This window comes from Pseudorca crassidens, chromosome 5, assembly GCF_039906515.1.
Source record: "Pseudorca crassidens isolate mPseCra1 chromosome 5, mPseCra1.hap1, whole genome shotgun sequence".
Taxonomy (NCBI): domain Eukaryota; kingdom Metazoa; phylum Chordata; class Mammalia; order Artiodactyla; family Delphinidae; genus Pseudorca; species Pseudorca crassidens.
Genome location: NC_090300.1, coordinates 116,017,310 through 116,029,504, shown reverse-complemented (window position 1 = coordinate 116,029,504; position 12,195 = coordinate 116,017,310).

Below are 12,195 nucleotides of genomic sequence, written 5' to 3'. Positions count from 1 at the left end.
AGAAATTAAAACCTTTACAGACAAGCAAAAGCTAAAAGAATTCAGCATCACAAAACCAGCTTTACAACAAATGCTAAAGGAACTTCTCTAGGCAGGAAACACAAGAGAAGGAAAAGACCTACAATAACAAACCCAAAACAATTAAAAAAATGGTAATAGGAACATACATATTGATAATAACCTTAAATGTAAATGGATTAAAAGCTCTGACCAAAAGACACAGACTGGCTGAATGGACACAAAAACAAGACCCATATATATGCTGTCTACAAGAGTTTCAATTCAGATCTAGGGACACATAAAGACTGAAAGTGAGGGACAGAAGAAATATTCCAAGCAAATGGAAACCAAAAGTAAGCTAGAATAGCAATTCTCATATCAGACAAAAAAGACTTTAAAATAAAGACTATTAAAAGAGAAAATGAAGAATACTACATAATGATCAAGGGATCAATCCAAAAAGAAGATATAACAATTGTAAATATTTAGGCACCCAACATATGAGCACCTCAGTACATAAGGTAAATGCTAACAGTCATAAAAGGGGAAATCAATAGTAACACAGTCATAGAAGGGGACTTTAACACCCCACTTTCACCAATGGACAGATAATCCAAAATGAAAATAAATAAGGAAACACAAGCTTTAAATGATACATTAAACAAGATGGACTTAATTGATATTTACAGGACATTCCATCCAAAAACAACAGATTATACTTTCTTCTCAAGTGCTCATGGAACATTCTTCAGAGTAGACCATACCTTTGGTCACAAATCAAGCCTTGGCAAATTTAAGAAAATTGATCTCATATCAAGTATCTTTTCTGAGCACAATGCTATGGCCTAGATATCAAGTACTCGAAAAAAACTGTAAAAAGTACAAACACATGGAGGTTAAACAATGCGCTACTAAATAACCAAGAGCTTACTAAAGAAAACAAAGAGGTAATAAAAAAAATGCCTAGAAACAAATGACAATGGAGACACGACGACCCAAAACTTATAGGATGCAGCAAAAACAATTCTAAGAGGGAAGTTTATAGCAATACAAACCTACCTCAAGAAACAAGAAACATCTCAAATAAACAACCTAATATTACACCTAAAGCAGTTAGAGGAAGAAGAACCAAAAAACCCCAGGTAACAGAAGGAAAGAAATCATAAAGATCAGATCAGAAATAAATGAAAAAGAAATGAAGGAAACAATAGCAAAGATCAATAAAACTAAAAGCTGGTTCTTTGAGAAGATAAACAGAATTGTTAAACCATTAGCCAGACTCAACAAGAAAAAAAGGGAGAAGACTCCAATTAACAGAATTAGAAATGAAAAAGGAGAAGTAACAACAGACACTGCAGAAATAAAAAAGATCATGAGAGATTACTACAAGCAACTCTATGCCAATAAAATGGACAACCTGGAAGAAATGGACAAATTCTTAGAAAAGTACAACCTCTCGAGACTGAGCCAGAAATTAATAGAAAATATAAAAAGACCAATCACAAGCACTGAAATTGAAACTGTGATTAAAAATCTTCCAACAAACAAAAGCCCAGGAACAGGTGGATTCACAGGCGAATTCTATCAAACATTTAAAGAAGAGCTAACATCTATCATTCTCAAACTCTTCCAAAGTATAGCAGAGGGAGGAACACTCCCAAACTAATTCTATGAGGCCACCATCACCCTGATACCAAAACCAGACAAAGATGTCACAAAGAAAGAAAACTACAGGCCAATATCACTGATGAACACAGATAGAAAAATCCTCAACAAAATACTAGCAAACAGAATCCAGCAGCAAATTAAAAGGATCATACACCATGATCAAGTGGGGTTTATCCCAGGAATGCAAGGATTCTTCAATATATGCAAATCAATCAATGTGATACACCATATTAACAAACTGAAGGAGAAAAACCATATGATCATCTCAATAGATTCAGAAAAAGCTTTCAATGAAATGCAACACCCACTTCTAATAAAAACTCTCCAGAAAGTAGACATAGAGGGAACTTATCTCAACATAATGAAGTCCATATATGACAAACCCACAACCAACATTGTTCTCAATGGTGAAATATTGAAACCATTTCTACTAACATCAGGAACAAGACAAAGGTGCCCACTCTCTCACCACTATTATTCAATATAGTTTTGGAAGTTTTAGCCACAGCAATCAGAGATGAAAAAGAAATAAAAGGAATCCAAATCAGGAAAGAAGTAAAACTGTCATTGTTTGCAGATGACATGATACTATATAAATAGAGGATCCTAAAGATGCTATCAGAAAACTACTAGAGCTAATCAGTGAATTTGGTAAAGTAGCAGGATACAATATTAATGCACAGAAATCTTTGGTATTCCTACACACTAAGGATGAAAAATCTGAAAAAGAAATTAAGGAAACACTCCCATTCACCACTGCAACAAAAAGAATAAAATACCTAGGAATAAACCTACCTACAAGAAGACTTGTATGCAGAAGACTATAAGACACTGATGAAAGAAATTAAAGATGATACAAACAGATGGAGAGATACACCATGTTCCTGGATTGGAAGAATCAACATTGTGAAAATGACTATACTACCCAAAGCATTCTACAGATTCAATGCAGTCCCTATCAAACTACTAATGGCATTTTTCATGGTACTAGAACAAAAAAATTCACGATTTGTATGGAAACACAAAAGACCTCGAATAACCAAAGCAACCTTGAGAAAGAAATACAGAGATTGTGGAATCAGCCTCCCTAACTTCAGACTATACTACAAAGCTACAGTAATCAAGACAGTATGGTACTGGCACAAAAACAGAAATGTAGATCAATGGAACAGGATATAAAGCCCAGAGGTAAACCCACGCGCATATGGTCACCTTGTCTTTGACAAAGGAGGCAAGAATATACAATGGAGAAAAGACAGTCTCTTTAATAAGTGGTGCTGTGAAAACTGGATAGCTACAAGTAAAAGAATCAAATTAGAATACTCTTTAACACCATACACAAAAATAAACTGAAAATGGATTAAAGACCTAAATGTAAAACTATAAAACTCTTAGAGGAAAACATAGGCAGAACACTCTGATATAAATCATAGCAAGATCCTTTTTGACCCACTTCCTAGAGAAATGGAAATAAACACAAAAATAAACAAATTGGACCTAATGAAACCTAAAAGTTTTTGCACAGCAAAAGAAACTATAAACAAGACCAAAAGCAACCTGCAGACTGAGAGAAAATATTTGCAAACGAAGCAAATGACAAAGGATTAATTGCCAAAATATACAAGCATCTCATGCAACTCAATATCAAAAAAGCAAATATCCCAATCCAAAAATGGGCAGAAGACTTAAACAGACATTTCTCCAAAGAAGATATACAGGTTACCAACAAACACATAGATGGATGCTCAACATCACTAATCATTAGAGAAATTCAAATCAAAACTACAATGAGATATCACCTCACACCAGTCAGAATGGCCATCATCAAAAAATCTACAAACAGTAAATGCTGGAGCGGGTGTGGAGAAAAAAAAGGGAACCCTCTTGCACTGTTGGTGGGAATGTAAATTGATACAGCCACTATGGAGAACAGTATGGAGGTTCCTTAAAAAACTAATAATAGAACTACCATATGACCCAGCAATACCACTACTGGGCATATACCCTGAGAAAACCATAATTCAAAAAGAGTCATGTACCACAATGTTCATTGCAACATTATTTACAATTGCCAGGACATGGAAGCAACCTAAGTGTCCATCAACAAAAGAAGATGTGGCACATATATACAATGGAATATTGCTCAGCCATAAAAGTAAATGAAACTGAGTTATTTGTAGTGAGGTGGATGGACCAAGAGTTGTCTTACAGAGTGAAGTAAGTCAGAAAGAGAAAAACAAATACCATATGCTAACACATATATACAGAATCTAAAAAAAATGGTTCTGAAGAACCTAGGGGCAGGACAGGAATAAAGATGCAGGCGTAGAGAATGGACTTGAGGACACGGAAAGGGAAGGGTAAGCTGAGACGAAGTGAGAGAGTGGCATTGACTTATATACACTACCAAATATAAAACAGATAGCTAGTGAGAAGTAGCTGCATAGCACAGGGAGATCAGCTCGGTGCTTTGTGACCACCTAGATTGGTGGGATAGGGAGATTGGGAGGGAGACGCAAGAGGGAGGGGATATGGGGATATATGTATATATATAGCTGATTCACTTTGTTATACAGCAGCCACTAATACTACAATGTAAAGCAATTATACTCCAGTAAAGATGTTAAAAAAATCAATCAATATAATCTACTATATTAACGAATTGAGTAAGTTTTGATCGTATCAATAGATACAGAAAATCATTTGAAAACCTGCAATTTCAGTCAATCAAAATAAAAATTCTCAAAAAACAAGAAACTGAAAAATAACTTCTTAAATTAATAAGAAAATAAATGAAAAACATATGATTAACATAACAATTAACAGTGAGAGACTAAAATGTTTCCATATAAGACTGAGAACAAAATAAGGATATTCTCAAAGAATGACAAAAAAATAACTCCTGACAGTAAAAGCAAGTATAACAAGTTAGCAGGCTATGAGTTCTTAACCAAGGTCAATTATATACCTACATGTCAGCAATGAACAACTGGAATTTGAAATAATACTTTTATTTTATTTTATTTATAATAATACAAAATACTTTTGACAAAAGTATAAGGGCAATTCAATGGTAAAAGCAGTCTTTTCAATTAATAATGATGGAAATATGGAATATCAATGCACAAAAAATAGTATTTACTTCTTACACAAAAATTAACTAAAAATGAATCAGAAACCTGCATGTAAGATGCACAAATATAAAACTTCTAGAAGAAAATATATGAGAAAATGTATTATAGAAGGTTTCATGATGAAGTTTAGATAGAACAGCAAAAGCGTGATCCATGAAGAAAAGAATTAATAAAGTGTCCTTTGAATATTAAAAACTCTGTGAAAGATACTGGTAAAAATGAAAAGACATGAACTAGGATTAAATATTTTAAAATCACATACATTATAAAGGACTTGTATTGAAAATATTCAAAGAATTCTTACAAGTAAACCCTAAGAAAACCAGCAGTGCACTTGAAAACTGGGCAAAAGACCTGAGCAGCTGACTCACTAAAGAATATGTATAGATGGCAAGTATATGAAAAGATGCTCAGCATCACTTTTCATTAGGAGAATGCAAATTAAAACAATGAATTTCCACTGCATAGCTATTAGAGTGGCTAAAATCCAAAAACAAAATAAACTGACAAACTACAACATGGATCATTCTAGTCTTCTTTTGTTTGTCATCTCCTACTACAATAGCGAGGAACCTGGCTCCCATCATATGCCATCCATTTAATTAAATGTTCAGTTCCAGTATATATGTATAGTGGTTTCAGAATTGATAGCCTACCCACTGTGGAAAAAAATTTATCAGCTAGAGTACTGTGTTTTTGTATAGTTCTTCTTACTTTTAGTCTCCACTCATTTCTGAAGTTTCTTTGGTCAGCTATCACTACTCTAGTATAATCAGGAGAAAAATATAACACACGCCCAAATTGAGGGACAATCTATAAAGTACCTGATCGGTATGTCTCAAAACTTCAAGGTCCTTAAAAATAAGAAAAGCCTGAGAAACTGTCACAGGCAAGAGGAGCCATAGAGACATGACAACTCAATGTAATTTGATATGATGTATAAGATTCTGAAACAGAAAAAGCACATTAGATAAAACTGGAGACATATGAATAAACTACGGACCTTAGTTAATAATAATGTATCAGTGTTGGTTCAGTAATTGTGACAACTTTATAACAGTATGCTGTTAACCAAAGTGAAAGTGCATATGAGGTGTGTGGGCATTTTCTGTACCATATTTTCAAATTTTATTTAAATCTAAAACTATTCTAAACTCAAAAGTATATTTTTAAATTATGGATAAATGATTTGAAGAGGCACTTCACCTAGGAAGTTAAATAAATGACAAATAAGTACCTGCAAAGTTCTCTCAACCGTATTGGTCATATATATATATATATATATACACACACACACACACACATATATATATATATATATATATATATATATATATAAAATTAAAACCACAATGGAAAACTACTACAGACCTATTGGAATGACTAATTTTAAAAGGATGAACATATCATCTAATGGAGAGGATGTGGAGGACCCAGAGATGGTGGGATTAAAAATGGCACGACTTTAAAAAGTAGTTTGGAAGACAGATGAATGGATAAAGAAGATGTGGCACATATATACAATGGGATATTATCCATAAAAAGGAACGAAACTGAGTTATTTGTAGTGAAGTGGATGGACCTAGAGTCTGTCATACAGAGTGAAGTAACTCAGAAAGAGAAAAACAAATACTGTATGCTAACACATATATATGGAATCTAAGAAAGAAAAAAAAGGTTCTGATGAACCTAGGGGCAGGACAGGAATAAAGACACAGACGTAGAGAACGGACTTGAGGACACGGGGAAGGGTAAGGGGAAGCTGGGATGAAGTGAGAGAGTGGCACTGACATATATGCACTACCAAATGTAAAATAGATAGCTAGTGGGAAGCAGCCGCAAAGCACAGGGAGACCAGCTTTGTGCTTTGCGACCACCTAGAGGAGTGGGATACAGAGGGTGGGAGGGAGACGCAAGAGGGAGGGGATATGGGGATATATGTGTGCATACAGCTGATTCACTTTGTTATACAGCAGAAACTAACACAACACTGTAAAGCAATTATACTCCAATAAAGATTAAAAAAAAAAAAAGCTAATCATTAACTACATGATCCACTCTTAGGTATTCACTCTATCCCTGTTTTGTTACAACCTGTATGGGATAACCGGTCAATAATTCTGAAATCTCTCTCTCTCTCTGTCTCTCTTTTTCTCTGTTCTTTCTGTCTCTGCCCACACTACACAATTTAAGCAGTTATACTAAAAGAATTATTATTCAATACAAATGATTTTATATTTGTTAAGAGTACAGTATGTTAATCTTTATTTCAGATTTAAGACTATGATTCCTTCAGGAAGATGTAGATATTGGATATCAAGCTAGAAAAAATCTTTGACATTACCAAGTAAACCTCTCTTACTTTACAAGTAAGAGCACTTAGAGAAAAGCATATTTAAATAGACTGTCTTTCTTAACGCTTGCATGTGGTGACAGTAGAAGATGTCTGCCACTTTCTCTTCTTATACCTTGTAGAACAACTATTGGAATACTATAGTTTATTTATATATTCATCCCTAAGAAATGTATTGTTTTTGCTTTTTTTTTTTTTTTGGCTGTGTTGCGTCTTCGTTGCTGTGTGTGGGCTTTCTCTAGTTGCGGTGAGCAGGGGCTAATTTTCATTACGGTGTACAGGCTCCTCATTGCGGTGGCTTCTCTTATTGCAGAGCACAGGTTCTAGGTGCGTGGGCTACAATAGTTGCGCACATGGGCTCAGTAGTTGTTACTTGCGGGCTCTAGAAAGCAGGCTCAGTAGTTGTGGCTCATGGGCTTAGTTGCTCCACGGCATGTGGGATCTTCCCATACTAGGGCTTGAACCCGTGTCCCTTGCACTGGCAGGCGATTCTTAACCACTGCGCCACCAGAGAAGTCCGAAAATTTCCATGTTTTTTGAAATTTTTACACACATTATCCTGCTATTTTTATTCATTTGCAGGTTTATTTTTCATCCACATTGAAATGTAAATTAGTCAATTTATTTTTACTAGTTTATAGTATCTCATGACTCATAACATATATAAGGATATAACCCAAATGATATTTGACTCTAATTTTATGTGCAACTACTGCTCACAGAGTAGGCTAAAACTCTTATTTCAGTGGAGACAGGAGGAGAGAGGAGTAAGCAGTGAGAAAAAGTTGGTATTTTGAAAGGATCTCATCCTGGAAATTGATGAGATCCTTTTAATGGATATTTAGGGTACTTCCCATTTTTTATATATGCACTTATAATACAACGTTGTTACACATCTCCTTATTCGCATATGCAAATCTTTTCAACTGAGGGAAATATTCTTAGTAGTTTTTTTCCATAAATAAGTGCATTTGTAACTACTAGATAAAGCCAAATTTGCTTATAAATTATTTTTTCCAGTTTAAACATACAATAGCAGTGTATCAGAGTTTGTGGTTCTCCATATTGGTCAACTTTGGTATAATCCTATTCATCAAAATTAAAATAATTTAAATATAACTATTTGTAAAACATTAGAACAGGATATTCATAGAAGAGAAAACTGCTCAATAAATTTATGCAAATTTCTTAAATACATATGTCAGGAATATGAATATATGATGATGAAATACTCTTTCATATCCATTATATGTGAAAAATACAAAATATTAAATTTAATTTTAAATGTTCAGTTTTCAAAATTTTTGTTACTTAGGCAGATCAGCTGCAAACATTAAAACATTATGAATTTTAAATGCAAAATGCCACCTAAGTAAGTTCAAGTCTTCTGATCCTGGGCAATTAATATTTCTCTGTCTCAGCTACCACCACTGAAAATGGGAATTTTTGTATCTGTCTCATATTTTTGTGAGAGCTAAATTTTAAAAAATATGTAAAGAACTTGTCCAACACAGTTAGCAAAAAGTGAATGTTTGCGAAAATTTTTATTACTATCAAAATAATTATTACTAAGAAATACCAATTTGATTAATAAAGTTGTGAATGTTGATCTTCTCTTTCAGAAATGGCAGTCCTGAAAAAATTATTGTGCTTCATCATAGAACCTTGTCCAGGTAAAATTGACAATGAGCTGGAATGCTTAGATAAACAAAGGGGCAGAAAAAAACAAACAAACAAAAGCTGGTGCCAGCATAACTTCCTACTTCTTCTTATTCAAAAGAAGCACAGTAGAATATATCATGTATAAATCCTCTTTAAGTTGGAGCTCAGTATACCTGTGTGTATATATAAAGGCATGAGTATATGCATAGATGGTTTCACAAATTGATGATAGATGGATAGATAGATAGATAAATAGATGAATACACACATGCATACATACATAGATTAGAGGAGTCCGGTATCTCCTGAGAAGGAATAATTGCAATAACAATCTCATACATGTTGATAACTAAGATTTATAAAATTATTACAAAGTTCCATACAGTATGTCAAAGTTTTACATAATCTATTTTACTTAAACATCATATCAGTTCCATGACAAAAATACTATTGGTTTCCCTTAGTTATAAGTGAGTAAACTGAAGCATACAGAGATTGAATAACTTACTCAAGACCATAAATAGTGAGAGTAGAGCCAGGATCATAACTCTGTTAGTTCAGCTTCCAAAGCCTGTGGTCTTAATCGCATTTCATTTCTTAGTTGTACTAACAAGAACGGCTAAGTCTTCTGAAAGATTTCCCATGCAATATTAAAACCAAAATTTGTCAACTCTTAGACGTTCAGTGTTTGGTCATAATATTTAGCTATCGTGGGAAATTTGTCCTTATTTTTTAATAAATCAAATATCTTAAATTGGAAGAGCCAGATGGTAGAATTCATCCCTCAAACAATTTTGAAATTTCAAAAAGAAGGAAGAAAAGAAAGAAGGAAGGGAAGTAGGGAGAGAGGAAGGGAGGAAAGAAGGAGGGAAAAGAAAATATTTAAATGTCTCAATGCCTATCTGAACTACATATACATATTCTAAATTTGTTCTTTGTCCAATTAACTAGGATTAAAGAGAAAATAAATCAGACTTAATTTATTAACAATAGCAACCTTAAAATGGAATTGGGATTCATTTCAATTAGAATTCTGTTGATGAAATTTGATGTGTGAAAGTGCAGAATATGTAATAGTCAGCTTCTCTGGATATTGATGTCCTACTAACTAAAACAAGGAGATTGACTTACATTATGTTTTCAGTTCTAATATTCTATGATTTTTCCCCCACATATCATGTTGGAAGTGTGGAGGAGGGGAAGTAAGAGATTGACACAAAGAATGTTAAGAAAATAAATGCACTAGTGAATCTGTAATTATTTTCCTGACTACCACAGGGCATAATGAAGAATCAGTGTGATTTTACTCTACAGAAATTTCAGTGCTCTCTGGTGTGCTGAGCATTAAGAAAAATAATTATACAAGTGCCAGTTCCTACATTTACAAATCTGTACAGACTAATTAGCAATTAAATGGAAATTTTAATAAATGCTATGAATCAAGCCTAATTGTATATTCTGTCAGCTAGCTCTGATGTGAAAAATGCCAATCCATACTTTTCCTCCATTACTCTGAATAATTGAGAATAAAGTGGGTGTGAATTGCATAACACTTCCTCAGTACATACTTCAAAAAAAATCAAGGAAATTCACAACTTTTCTATTTACTGTGGAAACATTAATCAATTTTACATTTTCATAAACATGAATATGAAACGAAGCAGTGATAAAAATATGTCTTATTCTGAATTATGTCACAGTAAAATGAATACACTCTCTGAGAGAACAGAATTAGTCTTCAACTAAAACATGTTTATGTTCATGCCCCAGGCACCCTAGACTATAGTGCATGTGGTAGTAGTAGTAATAATAATAATAATAAAGTAATATAAAAATACACTTGTACATGATAGATTATCTACTTGTATCCCATTTTGTACTGTATGGTAATATGAATCATGAGGACATTATTTGACAGGCAAATAACACAATGACATTCTGTTATTTTTCGTTGTCAAGTAATGTTCTATAGAAAAGGAATAGTATGCCATCTAAAATAATGACATTTCTAGCTAATACTCAATAATTAGCTCTTTTCTTTACTTGAAAAAATTCCAAGTATTTTCTTGAGGATAAGAATTTCAGAAAGAATAACATCTAGGGCATAGTGTTTTATAAAACATGATTGATGTAGGAAGTAACCTAGTTTAGTAAACAAGGCTTTGACTTGGAATCAAAAGACAAAAATTCAAACCCAAAACTCTCCAGCTTTATGACTGTGACACTTTGAGCAAGCCAGGTAAACAGAGCCTTCCTGTCCTCATTGTTAAAGTCAGAATAACAATTCCTACTTCAAAAATAACAATAAGGAGACATTGAAATATCTTCTAAACAAGTTTTATATTTTAAATCACAAGACACAAGTTAGCAGCTGATTCCAATAATCAATTGTGTAAAATAAGCTGAAGTTAATTTAACCAATTAATGTACCTTCTTGAGTCAAAGAGGCAAGTAATATATATTAGACATCATTTAAAAAATTTCTTTTGTACTTTCTATTTGGGATTATTATTGTCTATAATAAATGCATTTATAAACATTTAGTGTAGTTGAGGAATTCTGTTTACCCAAGTACAAAGATACTTGTGAATTAATGACAATTTTACAATATTAAAATTACACTTGGGATGTTCAGTATCTTCACATCTTGAATCCCTTTATATAAATTTAATACTGCAACTTACATAAGTTGGCCTCAGCAAATTTGTAAAATAGAGTTCAAACTTTCTGTTATTTTTTCTTAATTTCCATATCACATCTTTTAATACAGAAACATTTCTGTCATTTTGATGATTTTGATGATATGTTCTTTTATTATCAAAGATTTAGGTCATATCCTTAGCTCATGTTAGTATAAGAAGAACTGATAATAATACAGTTTACAATTCCACAGTAACAAAATTTTAACATTGTTTCCTGAACCACTGAAACTGCTACTGACATGAAATAAATGACTGCCAGACATTTCTCCAGCAAAGATGGGTTTATTCATCATCAACAGAAAATTGTAATATGGGGTCTGCAAGCATGGCGAGCCACATGTAAATTCTCTGTGTGGCAAGGGATCTTTTATAGAGGGGAAAGGAAGTTGGGAGGCCTGTAGTAAAGAAACAGTCTATGGCTTTTCATTGGCTGAGTCCTTATCAGAAAGGAGAAGTCTTTCTTCTTCTTGGACTCTGGTATTACTGCAGGGTGTAAGTGCTTCCCCTTCTGATCTCCCAACTCTAATTGAATTTTCTGCTTACAGTGTATTAATTCTTACACTACCCTAATCACATTACAATTGAGAATAATTAGGTAACATATATTCTTAATAAGAGGAATTTTTTTTGTTTTTTGTTTTGTTTGTTTCTGTTAACACCACAGGATGAGGGACAA